The sequence below is a fragment of the Vombatus ursinus genome, unplaced genomic scaffold (assembly GCF_900497805.2).
Source record: "Vombatus ursinus unplaced genomic scaffold, bare-nosed wombat genome assembly UNPS02000577.1, whole genome shotgun sequence".
Taxonomy (NCBI): Eukaryota; Metazoa; Chordata; class Mammalia; order Diprotodontia; family Vombatidae; genus Vombatus; species Vombatus ursinus.
The window spans coordinates 32082638-32101076 of NW_020940355.1; the positions used below are offsets into that span (position 1 = coordinate 32082638).

Consider the following 18439-nt stretch of genomic DNA (forward strand, 5'->3'; position numbering starts at 1 on the left):
CAAATTTCCACCATCCTTAAAATACTTTACTACATCATACTATTATCACGAAATATTATCCAATATTTCTCCCCCAATTCTCAGCAAAAAAAGCTGTCTACACATGCTGCCTCCACTTCTTTCCTCTCACTCACTTCTAAATTCTTTGCATTCTAATTTCTGACCTCATCACCCATCTGAAATAGCTCTCTTAAAATTTATGAATGATCTCTTTATTGCCAAACTTGGTTTTATATTCTCAGTCCTCACTTCTCTGGACCTAGCAGCTGTATTTTAAAAATATTCATTTATTTCATAAATGTGTAAAATCCTTCTCTTCCACTGTTCCACTGTCCCAACATGTTTCACCTGTTGCCTAAATTATTGCAAAGACCTCCTAATCGTTCTCCCAGCTACAAGTCTCTCACCACCTCAATCCATCCTTCACACTGGCACCAAAGAGTCACCAAGTTTTCCTAAAGTGCAAACATGAAGATGACACGCTATCATCCAATAAATTCTAGTGGTGCCATTTAATCAAATATAAACACTTCTGCTTAGTTTTTAAAGCCTTTTACAACCTGGTCCTAACCCTTCTTCCTTGCCCAAATGTACATTATTCTTTTACCTGCTCTCTGAAGACAAGCTGGCTTTCTCTCTGTTCCTCACATATAACACTCCATATCCTATCCCCATGCCTTTGCCCTAGCTCTCCCCCAGGTCAGGAATATATTCCTCTGCCTCAGAGACAGGAATCTCTTCTTTAAAGACTCCCCTCAGGTACTATCTTCTACACAAAGTTTCTCATTATTTCCTCAACAGCTAATGTCTTCCTCTCAAACTACCATTTATTTAACTGCTTTATGTTTAATTGCATTTATTCTCTTTACATTTATTCTGCATATAAAGTTATTTCACATATGTTTAAAATGTTATGCTTATATGTATAATATAGTACATATATATAGCATGTATATGTATGTATGTCCTTGTCCCCCTACTAGAATATAATATCTTTGCAAGAAGGAATAATTTCATTTTTTTATACTTACATGCCCTGTGTCTAGCATAGTGCCTGTCACATAGCAGGCTCTTAATATATATTTATTGATTGATCACTTGGTGAAAAGGAGCTCTTTAAAAAGTCAATTTGTATCTATCTATGTGTATTGTTTTGTAATCTTGTTCCATATAGTATTTCTACATTTACACCTAGCAAATAGTTAGTTTATATTTTAAGGGAAAGCACAGCAAAGTAGAGGTCAAGTGACCTGGGTTTATTATTTAAAAAACAATATTAGTTGAATTGACTTTAAGAATTTGTCCACTGGGTCCATGAGACCCATTAGTAGGCCACACTAATCATCTGGTAGAAGCCATCAGAATGTCAGAGAGAGTGCCTAAAATTTTAAAAATTATATCTATACTCTATAGAGGAACATTCACATTTCTAAACAGTGAGCCACATAATCAGAAATACATTTGTGTCCAGACTAAAAAAAAATCCTTATGTAATTAATCGCGTTCATCCTCAATTACAATTACTAAAGGATCCAAGTTTGCTAGCTTGATACCTGGTAGCAAATAGTAAGTTACACAATAGTAGTTGCAGGCAGGTTGACCAGACCCACAGTCTTTCTAATTCATATGTGGTAGCTAATGAATTTAAAAATTGCTGAAAAAAACCTCAGGAAGGCTGCCCTCTTGGGGTCAAATAGGTCACATTTGGACCACAGGTCATGTGCTGTACATTTGTGTTCTGTAGAGTGCTTTGCAAAGCCATAACTGTAAGGTGGCATGAATGGACCCACTGGTCTCAAGGATTTGACCTGAGATGGGAAAGCCAAATTACCTTAACCTAGACCCTTTCCCAGGAATAGTGTGGTATGGCAGAAAGAGCACAGGAATGAGTCAGGAGACCTAACTTCTAATCTAAACTCTTCCACTAACTTGTCAATACTGAGCAAATCACTTAGCCTCTTTCAGCCTCTCCTTTCTCACCTCATGAGAGGATAGAAGAAATGATGATGATGATGATGATGATGATGATGATGATGATGATGATGATGGTGATGGTGATAATGATGATGATAACTATGACAATTGGGGCTGCCAGCATCTACTCCTCGTGCCTTTTTCATTCCATCTATGAGGATGAGGACCTCAGGACTGGGATAACAGACATCCTTCCCAAATAACCCTCCTGGCAGCTGTTGAGATGATACTTCTTCTATCCTCTGTCACTACATCAACCAATCGATTCATGAATATTTATCATGCACCTTCTATTAAGGGAAGAAAAAATTATAGTAGTGGTTAGGAAGTTTGTGTGATGAAAAAAGGTCAATGATCTATCAACCAACCACCAAGTATCTTGTAAGTGCCTACTATATGCTACTTAGAGGCAGTATGCACAACAGGCAGGGAGTCAAGAAGACCTGGGTTCAGTTCTCACCTCTGACATATAGTATGTGACTTTGGGTAAGTCATTTAACCTCTCAATGTGCTAGACAACTTTCTGGCACAAAGTCTCAGAGAAGATACCAGTTTGTATTGGTAGACAAGAGCTCCCTATACCAGTGAAATCATTGATCTTAACAAAGTCTTGGAGATCCAAAAGCAAACATTAAACAGTCCCTTCCCTCAAGGAATTTATTAATCTGGGCATTAGGCAAGGCAGCTAGGTGAGGAAGTGGATAGAGCACCGGAGCTGGAGTGAGGAAGACCCGAGTCCAAATCTGACCTCAGACACTTACTAGCTATATGTCCCTGGGCAAGTCACTTAACCTTGTTTGCCTCAGTTTCCTCATCTGTAAAATGAGCTGGAGAAGGAAACGGCAAACTACTCCAGCATCTTTGCCAAGAAAACCCCAAATGGGGTCAGAAGATTCAAACACAAGTGAAAAACAACAATAACAACAACAGGGCAGTCACTCATTCCTTAGTTCCTCTCAATTCAGTTCAACAAGCCAGGCACTGTGCTAGTTAAGATATAAGACCTAAAAATGAAGTATTCTCCACCACCAGGGAGCTTACATTCTACTCCCCATCATAGCCTCGGTGCTGCTGCTGAATGGGTTGAACTGAAGGCCTCTAATGGTTCACTTCATTGCCACGATCTCAGGAGCAGCAATTCCGCTCTTGCCATTATTTCCCCCTCCCCTTACACTTGAGGGTGAAGAAAGGCTGATCAGGGAGCAATTTCCAGGTAGTAACAGCAGAAAGCATGTGCGTCCTTCAAGACTCAGCTCAAGAGCATCCTTCCACATGAAGTCTTTCCTAATTCCTCCAGCAGCTAATGCCCCCCCTCAATATATTACTGTGCATTCATTTTGTATATACCTATAAATACATGCATCATTTTCCCCAATAGAATGTGACCCCCTGAGGGCAGTGACCTTTTTTTTTTTTTGCCTTTCTTTGTATTCCCAGAGCTTAGCACACTGCATAGCACAGAGTAAGTACTTAATAAATGCTTACTAATGGATGGATTGAATGATTCATGTCATCACAATGTTTCTCAAATCCATACCTTCCTTTTAAGTTACCTGGCTAGTCCCTCATGACTTTTCAACTAGACTGTTGCAGTAGCCTCCTGATTGGTCTCATTCTAATCTTTCTCTTTTGCAATCCATCCTCTATACAGATGCCAAAATAATCTTAAAGCACAGATCTGACCAAGTCACTCCTTTGCTCAAAAATCTTCAGCAGCTCCCTATTTACCTCTAGACAAAAATACAAACTACTCAACATGTTTTTAGGCTCTCTACAATCCAACTGGCTCTAATCCACTTTTTCAGTCTTACTTTGAATTATTCTCCCTTCATAAGCACAATAATTTCAGTCTAGGGGTGCTAGGAACCCCAAAATGCAAAGGTACAGGGTGGGAGTCTGCCTCAAAAGAATTCAACCACTCAAGCTTTTTTTTTTTTTTCAGTCAGAGACAAGGTTTATTGTGTTGCCAATAGAAGCAGGACAGATTCTAAGAATCTACTCATTTGGTGAGGATGGGACTGATACTTTTATACAGAAAAAGGACTGTGGGAAGATCTGGATGAGATTAAGGAGTGTGAAGTAAGCTAATTAAGTAATCAAGGTGGGCTGGGGTGGGCCAGATGCCTTGGGTGTAGGCACCAGTGATCTGGGCTACTGAAATGTATGAGAAAATTCAGGGACTGGGTTGCTTTCAAAGATATCATCTTTTCCTTTCATGGGTTCAGATCCCATCCCCATCACAATGATTCAGCCAAATTAGAATTTCATGTAAAGGCAATTCGGTCAAATTGAAAATATATAAACTATCTCAGCTAACAAAAATACTAACCACAGTTCACTAAGACCACATCATAACAAAATTACAAACCAGAACCTTGATAATAAAATACACATTCATACATTTCAGATAGTCTGTAGTATAAAGCATTTTCTCTGCCCTCCAACTAGTCTACCAAGTAACTAGCTGCTCCGTTGTTATTTCATAGAATATGATTTAACACAGTTGAATTATTCAAAGTCAAGGGAGGAGGAACAAATAAGAGCAATTCATAGAATGGTTGTCTCATCCATTCAGAGCTAGAAGGGAAGTCAGAAGCCTTCTAGTCCAACCCCCTCATTTTACCAATGAGGAAGCTAACACAGATGGTGACTTTCCCAAGGTCTTACTGCCATTACTTTGCAACACTAAAATATGAATAGCAGTCCTCTTTGCATTGTAATTACCTATGTTTTCTAGAATAATATTACTCAAAAACTGAATAATAAAAGCTAACAATAGTAACACAGTAAAGATAGATGATCTAAACTGTCCTAGCCACTGAGGGACACCTGAGACAAACAAAAAGGTTTCCCAGAAGAATTTGTGAATTACAAATAGATAGCTAGATAGAAATATGTATGTGTGTTTATATAAAGAGACACAAGTAGAAATATATATGTGTGTTTACATATAGAAATATACAGATAGAAACATGCATATAGCTAGATATAAATATATACATGTGTGTATTTATATAGTGGGACAGATTAGATAGAAATCTATATATAGGTCTATGTAGAGAGATACAGATAGAAATATATACATACATATATATTTATATAGAGAGATAAATATATATATGTGTATTTAGACAGATTAGATAGAATATATACATATGTGCATTTATATAAAGAGATACAGAGAGACAGAGACATATACATATATGTGTGTTTATTTATTGAGAGAGAGACAGACACACATATTCTTACCCCAGCACAATATTCTTTAACTAGGATGTAATTTTGTCTTTATGCCCATGATGTTAAGTTCTTCCTAGGATGCCAAGACTTATTCCTGAGAACATTTAAATGAGTACAAGTCATAGCAGGCACTGAAAAGATAAGAACAAGCATGGATTCTGGCATAGCCTAACTCCTAAAAGCCAGTTTGGTAACTCTGTGAATATTTTATGAATTCATTTGGTAAGCCTGAAGTTTTAGAACACATGCTACATTGTACGAATGAAAGTGTTGCATCCAACAGGTTCCTTTGCCTTTCACAAATTACTCAGGAAAGAAGTATTTACTGGCAGCTCATAGAAGAGCAATGCTATAACCAAGGAGAATAGGTAAACACCACCTGACCTAGCCTTTGCCAAACCTAGAACAACTGTCAACAACTGTCCTTCTCCACCCCCACCCCCAAATGCTCAGAGGGTAAAAATCACATTAAGTTCTGAATGAGTCTTGTACAATACAAGGATTCAAACAAACTACAGATTGAAGTATATGCATGTGAACAAGGATACCTTAACAAATGCATTTAAAATCAACAAAAGTGTTAATACAGAAATATGTTTTCATGACTTCACATATATAATTGATATCCTATTGCTTGAGTGGGGGAGGAGCTAAAGAGAGAAGGGGCTCGAGGGAGGAAAGAATTTGGAACTGAAAAATTTTAATGAATGTTAAAAAATAATAATTTTAGAAATATATACATACACTTGTTAAATTAATAAAAACCAACACAAGTAATGATGAATTGTTCACGTTTTGGACCACTCAAATACTTAGCACTGTCATAAGTCTATTAAGAATTCTGTTCCCCAGATTTCTTTGGCATAAGAGTTCTTAGCCTTTTCTGTTACATGGATCCCTTTGGCAGGATGGTGAAGCCTGCATAGCTCCCCTCAGAATATTTTTTTTTATTCATAGTTGAAAGAGATGCTAAATTTTAGTGAAAAGCTAGTGAAAATAGATATGACCTCCATCCAAGTTCACAGGATTCTCTAAAATCTATCTACCCCAGGTTAAAAACCCCTGCTTTAACAGAATTAGAATCCCTGAAGTTGAAATCATTCTACTTTAACAAGGGTACATTTTGGAGGAATATACCCAATAAATCATACCTAACATAAATTTCTTATTGAAAATTGTTTAGGGGCAGCTAGATGGAAAAGTAGATAGCAGGAAACCTGAGTTCAAATCTGGCCTTAGACACTTGACACTTACTAGCTGTGTGACCCTGGGCAAGTCACTTCACCCCATGCCTCACAAAAAGAAAAAAAGAAAATAGTTTATATATATTAAAAATAATACATTACACTGATTATTTTGGGTGTGTTTTTAGCTCAAACTAAATTATCTGATGTTTCATGTAATTTCTTTAGCTCTAGAAGAAAAAGCATTGCTTCTGGATTCAGAGAAGCAGGGTTCAAAGTCTACTCCTAACACTATTTGAATGGTAGGGAAGTCATTTAATCTCCCTGGACCTCAGTGTCTTCATCTGTAACATGAAAGAGTTAAACCAAATGACCTTTGAGATTACTTCCAGCTACAGCTATGATCCTATGGAAAATATTCACAAATAAGCATGCATAGAAAAAGAAAATAGAAGGGAATTTTACCTTCCCAGGGGCCCCATTGTCATTTGGTATCCATTTATCCAGGGATCTGAGATCAATTAGGACATAAAAGACTCCAGTTCCCATATTCCCTGAAAGAGCTTTGTTGAAAAAGAATGTTTCTCCCCAGATTTCCAGAGTTCTACCCCTCCTTTATTCCTACCAGAAATGTTATTTCTCCCACCAAAAGTTAACCTAGCCTGATTTATTTCTATTAGGCACTACATATTTCTCCTTACCTTGTTTCCTGTGTCACTAGCCAACTCTGCCCAAGAATTTGTAGTTAAGAAGACATTATCTTGTATTTTCTCTGCATATAGGTCATGATTCCTTAAACCAGGTCTATGGCTAATAACCTGAGGGTAGGGATTAAGAGGATTTTACTGAGTCAGTCTCTAACCTGAGAATGACAAAATAGCAGACCAGAGACAAAGTATCAGTAATCAGTTAGCCATTTAATTAATTAGTTTCATTAAGAGGAACAGATTTGCAAATTGTGAATTCTCCTGATCAGAATTCAACCTAGCTGAAGTGAAGACAGAGATTATAATGTATAAATCACAATGAGAAGGGAGGGGGAAAGGTGGATTACAAACAATGGTTTCCAGAGCCAGAGTGGTTTCCCATGACCAGCTCACAAATTCCACAACACTAAGGTAAGGGTGCCCTGAAGTTCCCTGGGAACAGCATTGTTCAAGTCTTTGGCGGTCGTTACTTGGTGGCTCACAGGACCAGAGTTATATGCCAGGAACAGGTTCTACAATCTCTGATTCACTTTACTTCAGGTACACAGGCACAAGGATGCCAGTGAGTTCAAGCCTTGTCAAAGTTTGATCATTCTAAGCTGCATTGTGAGCTCTGACTCACAAGCTAGAAGAGGCAATTCTGAAAAATCGAATCTATTAGTACATCCATTACACATATCACACTGATTATTATAAAAATAATAATTCCACAGGATCACTGAGGCATGAATCCTCTAATCTTAAGGAAGGAGACCAAGTCTAAACAAAAAAACCTGTCCTCTCTTCAAAGGAAACTTTGCATTCTAATCTTTGCATTCTAATCAACTCTTCTTCCCAAGTATTCATTCTGGGGCCTTTCTCTGGCTTCAGTCTGACTCCCATGGAAACAACGGCAAACACATGGAATGCAAGAAGACGTCAACTAGTTCATTTGATGGCCATGCTAGGCTATGTCAGTAAGCAGACTGGCAACAAAATATGGAATTAGCCACCCTACCTCAACCAACCGATCAGACAATCTATGTTTAAAGTTCCTGCATCTCAATTGCAACCATGTAAACCTTCCCAGAGGACCTTGGAATTAGGTCCTCACTTTTTTAACTCAGTCTAGCAGCCTAAGTTGTGTCCAACCTCCCTGTTTTCTGGGGTTACCTTTTTCCTGTCCTTTGCACATTTGCTTCTGAAGGTTTTCTCCAATCAACCACACCACCCCCCTCCCCAAACAACTTGCATAATTCCTGACCCTCGCCTTCCCTCTTAGGCTACGTCATAATTGTTGTATTTACATAAAGTGTTTCTGTTTACTACATGTTTGTGTTTCCCTTATTATATTATAAACTTCTTGAGGGCAGAGGAGTGTCCTTGTTTTTAGCCAAACCAATAAATACACATTCTGTATCCTCAGGGCTTTTAAGAAATGTTTTGATTAAACAAAGGATTTGCAAAAGAGGACACTGAATAAGTTTTGTACCCCAACAGCAGGACAGAGTTGGAAGATGAGATATAAAATCACGGAATAATTTCATAAGATTAAAGACTTAGAGAAGGGGATATATTTGATATTAAAAAAATTTAATCAACCATCAACAAATAAACTTTCTGAGATGTCAGATAATATCAGTGATCAAGTGAGAAAAAGCCTGTATTTCTGAAAAATAAATCATTCATTATTTCATGGCTGTCTGATTTTTATCTGCTTAAAGATAACTTTTGAAGAAATTGACTGATTTTGACTGCAAATTTATAAACATTTATTAAGCACCTACTATGCAACAGGTACTGTGCTAAGCACACAGAGATTCAAGATCCTCATTATTTCAATGTGTGGTTTAATCCACTACCTTGATACAAAAGGGAAGACATGGAATGCAGTAGAAAGGGTGTTGGAGTTGGAGTTAAAGGTTCTAATCCTGGCTCTGCCACTTTGCCTACGTGACCTGCACAAATCACTTCATATTTCTGAGCCTTTATATCATCATCTATAATTTAATCTAATCCCTTTGGGCTCTAAATAAGTGATCCTTTCAATAAACTCTTTGAGGGTAAGGTCTGTTTTTCATTTTTATCCTGGGTATATAGCATGGTGCCTAGTAGTATAACAGGTGTTTCATAAATGCTTCTTGGATTAGATTGGATTGGTATGGCTTCAAATGAATGTTTCCAAGTCATCGAATAACACTGCAGTCAGAGATCTTGGATTCTGATTCAATACTCTTTTTACCAGTGAGGAAATTGAAGATCATAGTGTCCTATCCTGCCTCATGTGGACCAGCTGGCTGGCTGAAGAGATGAGTTGATGCTGATGAAAAACAAGGTAAATGCAAGCCCTGGAGCTGGGCTCAATGGAGGCAAATATCTGCCCAGAGAACGGTAGAGGCAGCCCTACTTCCATCTGTGCTGTTAAGGAAAGCAAAGGTGATCAATTAAGGTTGAGTTCTGAATAAGGCCTAATAGGATTCTTCTTCAGGGGGAAAAAAAAATATCAAGACAAATGCACTCAGGAGCAAATCTGCAAATGAAAGTTCATCATGCAGGTAAAATTAAGTTCCAAAAAAAGCTAATCAATTGGGACCAGAATAAAAGAGATAAGATCTGAGGTGACAGAGCTGCCAGGCCTACTCATATGACTAGCTCCTTATCTGGTTAGCAACCACAGCTTTGTATTAAGGGTGGGTCACTGTCTCTGTCTCTGTCTCTGTCTGTCTCTCTGTCTCTGTCTCTGTTCCTCTCTCTCTCTGTCTCTCTTTCTCACACACACACACACATACACACACACACACACAGACATACACACACCTTCTCTTAATGATTAACATGCTGCAGCAGTGGATTGAGGTAGCTCTGACACCATCTATTCCCTTTGGGTTCCTCTTAATTCTCTGAGATTTTGATTTGACAGTAGACTGCCTCTTTAAACTCCAAAACTTATAAATTACAGACAGATCCTCAGGTCCACAACATTTGTAGTCTAAAAAATATTTCAAAGGACCATGATGCCTCAAAGAGTCCAATTCTATCATTCTGACAAATTTCCAGTGAGCATTGATCATCACTGAGGAAGCACATAGATGTAATGGATATAGATTGGCCTAGGTATGCAGACCAGAGCAGGGACTTATGGGAAATGAGATGGAACAGGAGAGAGGCTGGTGGCTTTCATCAGTTGGGCACAGGGCCAATTAGCTTCTCTACCAGGAATGGGCTGATTGCCTGATCAACCAGTTTCCCCAAGGAGAAATCTGCATAGAGGTTTCATACAGCAAAGCTACTAAACTCCTCTAAGCTAGTTTCCTCATCTGTAAAATGGCGCTGGGGGAGGTTGAACTAGATCAATTGAACAACCAAGTATTTTTTTTCCTTTTTTTAGTGAGGCAATTGGGGTTAAGTGACTTACCCAGAGTCACACAGCTAGTAAGTGTTATGTGTCTCAGGCCGGATTTGAACTCAGGTCCTCCTAACTCCAGGGTTGGTGCTCTAACCACTGTGCCACCTAGCCACCCCTAACAAGCATTTATTAAGCATACACCATGTAGCAGGGCAGCTAAGTGGCTCAGCAGATAGAGCACTGGCCCTGGAGTAAGGAAGACCTGAGTTCAAATCCAGCTTCAAGACACTTACTAGCTGTGTGACTCTGGGCAAGTCACTTAACTTCTATTTGTCTTAATCCACTGGAGAAAGAAAAAAATGGCAAACCATTCCAATATCTTTGCCAAGAAAACTCCATGGATAACCTTGCCATGCTATGGTCTACAGGATCACAAAGAGTTGGACTAAAGAACTGTACAACAACAAATCCCTTTATTTAGGACAGCTAGATGGCACAGTGGATAGAGCACAGGGCCTGGAGTTAGGAAGTTCAAATCTGGCCTCAGCATCTTACTAGTTGTGTGACCCTGGGCAAATCACCTAACCCTGTTTGCCTCAGTTTCCTTATTTATAAAATAAGCTGGAGAAGGAAATGGCAAACCACTCCAGTATCTCTGCCAAGAAAACTCCATATGGGGTCAAGAAGAGTCAGACACGACTGAAACAACTGAACATGTATTAGATACTTTGCTAGACAATGGGGATATAAAAATGAAAATTAAACTGTCCCTGCCTCAGGCAGCTTATATTCTATTTGAGGAAACTGATAACTAAAGTTTCTTCTTTCTTTAAGTCCTATAAACAAGGATAAGTTCTTAATTTGCAAGGCTTCCCTAGGCAACCAATGTTGATCTGTCCACCATTTTCAAAAAGATCTGACCATCCCACCATGTGAAGATAGCTAGATGGCACAGTCAATATGGCACTGGACTTGGAGTCAGGAAGACCTAAGTTTGAATCCTACCTCAGACACTTATTAGTTACATGACCCTAGGCAAGTTATTTAACCTCTCAGCCTCAATTTTCTCTCTGTAAAATGAGGATAATAATAGTACCTACCTCTCAAGGTTGTTGTGAGGATCAAATAAAATAATATTTGTGAAATTTAAAACATTGTATAAATGTTATTATATGAAAATGGTTTGTAAGTCAGAGTAGGCAGTCTCCTCTAGAAGATTATAGTGGAAGAAGGAGAAAGAACAAACTTTAAGTAAAACATCGTTCACATGAAATGATGTTGCAAGTAGATGAGCAGGGTTACTTGTAATAAAATTCTGGGTAATTGTGGGTAAGAAGTGTAGTCAGTTATCCTGGTGATGGATGATAAAACATCTTAGATTCTTCTCCAGGGTACCTAAGTAAGTATATTTGGGTCCCTCTCAATTCTCTGAGATTTTGATTTGACAGTAGATTGCCTCTTTAAACTCCAAAACTTATAAGTTACAGACAGATCCTCAGGTTCACAATATTTGTGGTTTAAAAAATATTTCAAAGGACCATGGTGCCTTCAAGAGTCCAATTCTATCATTCTGACAAATTTCCAGTGAGCATTGATCATCACTGAGGAAGCATGTAGATATAATGGATATAGATTGGCCTAGGTATGCAGACCAGAGCAGGGACTCACAGGAAATGAGATGGAACAGGAGAGAGGCTGATGGCTTTCATCAGTTTGGCACAGGGCCAATTAGATTGCCCAAAAGATTCAGGGTGGTGTACAGAGAACAAAAAATGAATATGGGTTGTAAAAGATAGCACAAACTGGAAGTACACAATGAACTGGATACCAATATCAAGGTGAATGTTAAGACCACAGAACTAAAACATGAACAGGCATGTGGCTTCAGTGGCAGGAGGTGACTCTCTCTAAGGAATGGAGTTGACTATCAGTATGTTAATGACCTAATCAAATCCTGTGTCAGCTATTCACTGGATAAGTCATTTAATCCCTCTGAGCTTCAATTTCCTCATTGGTAAAATGGGAATAATAATAATAATATCTTCATCACAGGGCTATTGTGAGAGTCAAACGAGATCGTGTTCATGAAAGTGCTCTGCAAATCTTAATGCACTATATAACTATGAGATACCATAAGCCAAATAAAACTTTAACAACTAACAGATAAATCTGATAGCCCTACTTAACTTAAAAACCATGAATCCCTAAATAATTATAATTTAGTTATTATTTTCAAGCCAAACCAGTATCAATTTAGTCATATTTTGAAAAAAAAAATTTCTGGCAAAAACAAAAGTAAATCAAACTTTAAGTCAAAACTTAACAGTGTAGGGGCAGCTAGGTGGTGCAGTGCATAGAGTTCCACATTGGAGTCAGGAGGACCTGAGTTCAAATCTGACCTTAGACACTTGACACTTAACTATCTGTGTGACCCTGGGCAAATCACTTAACCCCGATTGCCTCACCAAAAAGCAAAAACAAAAAAAAAAAAACCTTAACAGTCTAAAATATAAAAACTATCAACTGTTTTGAAAGGTGATAAAATTAGTATTATTTATAAAGCCATAGGGATTTCTCCTAGTCACTCCTAGTAGGCTCTTAAAGATACAATTAAAAATTTCAATCCATGTGGCTGTACTGCTTCATGTGTTGCCATGTATTTATGAAGTGTCTTTTTCATTAGTAGTATGTTAGTTTGTATTACATCATTATATCTCCTTATCTAATTGTCCAATAGGATGCATGGATTTATAGTGGGAGGACTTCACGTGGTACCTGATGTAACTTTCTAATTCCCTTGACATGCAATGTTATGTATTATGGCTACGTCTGTGTTCATGTCTTCAACCATTTGTCTTTAAGCCACATGAAAATAAGCACTGTTTCTTATCTAAACTTTGAATCTCCCCTAGCATATGGCTCTATGCATAGTAATCACTTAATAAATATTTGTTGAAATTTACAGATCATCAAATCTGAACCCCTCTTTTTGTAGAGGACAGAACATCAAAGCAGTCATAACCTACAGCATGGACTTCAAAGTCTCATGATTGCCCAACATTACATATGTAGTAAATAGCAGGGTAGGATTGAAACCCAGGTTTTCTGACTCCAAATCTGGTGCTTCTTCCACTACGCCTTTATGATCAACGGCATACATTTGTGACAGCTGAAGAGGTGAGAGATGCAGCAGGTAGTGATGAGATTGCTTTTCTGAACAAAGCCAATCAGCTCATTGTCAAGATCCAGGTGCCATAAATTAGGGCCACTCACAGCAGAAATTGTAATGAGGGATCTTTTTAAGTATAAGGAGTTTTTAAAACAAGACTTGATCTATTTCTCTTACCCATTTCAATTCTTCGATTAGGCAGCAAAGCCTCTCCAAATGAATGATGACGTGGCAACCCAATATCTTCATTAGAGAAAGGAAAAGGAGAAAGCCCATGCACCAGACTTAGGTGTACAAAAGAGATTTATTAGAAGGTACTTCTTTATGAGCCACAGGAGCTGGGGGGTGGGGGGGTGAGGTATGTGGAGGGTGACGGTGTCACAGTCTTCTAAATCTACTTTCAGACTGATGTGATGTGGTGATGTGACAGCTTCTCCAAAGATGGCTTCCCAGATTTCCTTTTCATATAGGAAAAGGTGACATGTTAGAAAGCCTCACTCCTTTAGGTGGGGCTCAGGAATTGTCACTGGTGGGGGAGCAAGGTATTTTTATCTGCTAACTCTTTGCCTTTGATTTATGCTTTGAGGTCTAAGATCACAAAATGGTTAAGGGGCAGAGATAAAAGCAAGGAACTGGAATGTTTTACAATTTTCCTCAGGATTTGGCTAACCAAGGGGATATGGTGATTCTTATCTATGATTCCAGGTGTTGTGGGGTTATTTGGGTGCAAATAAACACTTATCTATGAAGTTATAATTGGGGAAACAAGTGGAGGCTTGTTTCAGAGTGAAAGTAAAAGTAAACAATACGTAATAAAAACTACATAGGTATACATAATTATAGTCAATTAATTTTGTCATTGGTCTTTCCAGGAAGATCTGCCTCTAAGTTCCTGGCCAGAGCCAGGAGAATAGCTTTGGATCATACTCTAGAATGAGAATCAAAGACCTTTGCTTATGACTTTTCCCCACCTTAGCATTCCACATAGGAATGCTTGCTAAAATGTTACAGGAGAGAGAGGATACACTTTGAACACACAAAAATCCTAGCAAGGGGAGAAAGGTTGCAATTAGTGATCCAGAGGGGTATAAACCCCAAACCAGATAGTATGAGATAAATCATAGCAGTCATAGTTTATGTGGACCTACAACATAGCCCAAAACTCTATTCCCATCCTGGACAGGGAAAGGGTCACAGTAGAAGGAGACTATAATTAAGAGAGGAGAGTAAGGCTACTGTACTTTAGTAAGTAACCTCTCTTAGGAACTGAACCCTTCACCTCAGGAACCAAGTTCTTCATGCCCACTCCAAAACATAACCTCAATTAAACCCTTTATCTGGTCAAAGGTTGTAGCTATCCCCCAATCACAATGAAGGGTTCTGGCTGTGTAATGATGATTATAAAGTCCCTTAAGGGAATCAGTACTGCCTAAGCTGATCTAAGATCCTGTATGGTGTAACATAGAGTGTTGGGCTTCAAATCAGAAAGGCCAAGGTTCAAATCTTATCTGAAACTCTTACTAAATTTGTGACCCTAGGTAAATCCCTAACCTTTCTAAACTTTACTTCCCACATAAACAAAATGGCAGGAATAGTACCACCTACTACACAGGATTGTTGTGAGAATTAATGAGTTACTGGACATCAAGTGCTTTAGAATCCTTCAAATATTGTAGGAATGTAAGCTGCTATTAAGACCAGAAAAGTCAAGACTTTTCAGGCAAGAGCAGACTGGCTGGCCTTCAGCTTTGTTGTGTATCCACCATCCTCAAGGAAGCTTTCCTTTTTGATGCAGCTAGGTGGTGAAGTGGATAGCATGCTGGACCTTTAATCAGGATAGACCTGAGTTCAAATCTGACCTCTATCACCTACTAGCTATGTGATCCTGAGCAAGTCACCTAACCTCTGCCTGCCTCAGTTTCCTCAATTATAAAATGTGGATCATAACCTACCTCCCAGGGTTGCTGTGAGGATCCAATGAGATAATATTCATAAGGTGCCTTGTATATATTAGGAGCTTAATAAATGCTTATTTACATCCCTTTTCCTCTTAGGTAGTCAAGAAACTAACCACATTCTTGGCTCAGACTAAGTCTGTCTGTTCTGATTAGGATGTGCCAATAATTTGATTAACTGATGACAATATATGCCAACCTGACCACACCCTTTGGCAAAACCAATAAGCCACCTCAAACCAAACACTCCCTTACCTATTTTGTGCCTACCCAGGTCAATATGACCATAAAGATACTAAACATTGGACTTTGGCCTAATTTTTAGGATGTTTTAAACAACTGATCAATAAATGTCATAGTGGCTTGCAAAAGTTAACATTACTCACTAAATGTTTAACTTAGTGCCAGGATGGGGCTTAAGCCTTTGGGGGAAAAAATGTCCTTAAAGGCTGAAATACACACACACACACACCCCAAATATATCATTTATTTCAGTGTAAAATTGTTACAGTGAAATGAATTTTTAGTTCTAACCTCATTCTATGTCCTTGGGGAAATGTCCGGTGGAACACCAAAGACAATGGAATTCCCCATGAAAAATCCACTAATAAACACATCTTTTCCTCATCCAATCTGTGCTGGTGGGGAATTCCCACTTATTACTGTATTTCTCTCCTCCTTTCTAAAACGAAACAGGACAACTTCTGCAGATGCATGAAGTCACAAATTCAGGGATGGAGTTAAAGGTGAACAATCTCAATTTTCTCTCCATTCCTACATTTTAATATATTTTCTTAATGTTTATTCATCATTTGATTGTAATCTTGTATTTCAATGTTATCTTTTACATTTTTAATTTTTTATTCATTTTGAACTTAAACACTAAAAGACCAAAACAAGAACATTTCCATGTATACAGCACAACATAGAAGATTCAATATGATTATGAATTTCCATTTCAAACTGTTTACTTTTTTTAAAATGTAATAAATACTACACTTTGTTTTCAAAGCTACACTGCTTTTCTGTATCTTCTTCTAAGTTTTCTTTTGTTCTTGGCTGTGAACTTTTTATTTTTCAATCCCTCCCTCCCCACTTCACCCTAGAGAAGGCTACAATTAAACACAAATATGTATATATATATGTATGTGTATATATATATACATATATATATACACATACATATATATACACATACACATATATGTAAAACCATACTATGCATACTTCAGTTTATCAGTTCTTTCTCTGGAGGTGGATAACATCTTCCTTCATAGGTCCTTTGTAGTTGGTTTGAGTATTTTTGAAAGTCAAGATATATAAGTCATTCAAAGTTGTTCTTGGAACAAAATTTCAGTTACTATGTACAACATTGGCATGGTACTGCTCATTTCACTTTTCATTATTCCGTGTTCAATATTATTTTTAAAAAGGCCTAGCAATGAGAATAGAGCTTATCACTCTCATATTTATTGCAGGTGATAAGACAAAGATTTTCTTTAGGGATTCACATATTCCAATTCTTTGTCAAATGATAAACTATCAAAAAGCCTGAAAAGAAATGAGGAAATGAATGCTGTTTAAAAGATAAGGCAACAGATCTCACCTGACAATCCCTCATTTATAAATAATAAAGCCACTAGGAACCTATATGTCACTATGTAAAGGATAAGCCACTAAATCTTTAAACATAATCTTCTTTTACAGTAGTGATTCATTTCAAGAAAAAAAATCTCTAAAGCCCTAAGGTGATGAGGCTAGGTTTCATATGTAGTCAACTCTCTGTCATCTTATGTACTTAATAAGGTGAGAATTTTTTTAAAAACATATTCTCTTAGTAATGTTACTGCAAATGGTAACACTGTTAGCAGCAGTAACATCTTTGAATGTGAGAAATTAGATGTAGTGGAAATAGTATAAGGAGGGTAGAGAGTAAGTTTTTAGGCTCAATCTGCTATTAACTAGCCATATGACCTTGGGCAAATAACTTACTCTTTATGGGTCTCAGTTTCCTCAATAAAATAAGGCATTTGGGGCAGGTGATCTCTACGTTCACTTCCAGTGTATTAAAAAACCACACATTGAACTAGGCACATGCTTTATTTTAGGTGTCAGAAAGCTGTTTACTCCCCTCACTAGGCATCTAATTAAACTCCCAAGTTAGGCAATAACCTTATGGATCATAGCCACCTTGATCGGAGTAGTTGTAATTATAGCCATGGCTAGTTTCTCCTACAGGGCTGTGTCAGCCATAGTTAGAGAGCAGACATTCTAGCTACCACTTCTGAAGTTTATTGACTTCTTCAAAATGACAACTCAGAGAAGACTTGCCTTCTGGTACTCTAATGCATGCTTCTGGGAGGGTGTTAGGCTGTGGATGTTAGCTCTGCTGTAGCTTGGTGCTCCCGAGCTCAAGCAATCCACCAGCTTCAGGCTTTCTAGTAGCAGGGGCACATGCGACTAGTCCAGCTGGTAGGTAATAGAGCTTCCATTTGACTCTTTGGAAAAAAAGTATTAACAGGGAAGGTGTAATTTACAATTACATTTCATATCAAAAATAAGCTGATTTAAGCACATTTGTGTCAAGTATATAATCACCTCTTGCTGAGCTATAAAATCCTCTGTAATGTTAAAGGTATAATGAGGTGTTAAGGAGTTTTACCACAGCCCTACAACAAGGTGTGAAAAAAAGTATAATTGTGTATTAGGAATATTCTTAGACTCCACAAGAAAGTGTGGAGAAAGTCCTTAATCAACTGGAGAGGATCATGAGGCCTCGTTCATTGGATAAAGGCATGTGACACCACACAGGAAACAGTGATTGGCCAAATCAATTCACACACACACACACACACACACACACACACACACACACACACACACAC

The 18439-nt window shown here is 38.0% G+C and overlaps 1 long non-coding RNA gene across 3 annotated transcripts in view; it reads right to left on the reverse strand.

Annotated features, from left to right (window-relative positions):
• The window catches only part of LOC114028964, a 41887-nt gene that overhangs the window by 16968 nt on the left and 6480 nt on the right, over nucleotides 1-18439 (reverse strand). For 2 of the 3 annotated variants that reach the window (XR_003567429.1, XR_003567441.1), the window contains exon 2: nucleotides 1981-2264. This is a non-coding gene — a long non-coding RNA (uncharacterized LOC114028964). Of the gene's footprint in view, nucleotides 1-1980; nucleotides 2265-7099; nucleotides 7217-18439 lie in introns of all 3 variants that reach the window. The other variant, XR_003567439.1, reaches the window with a different exon arrangement.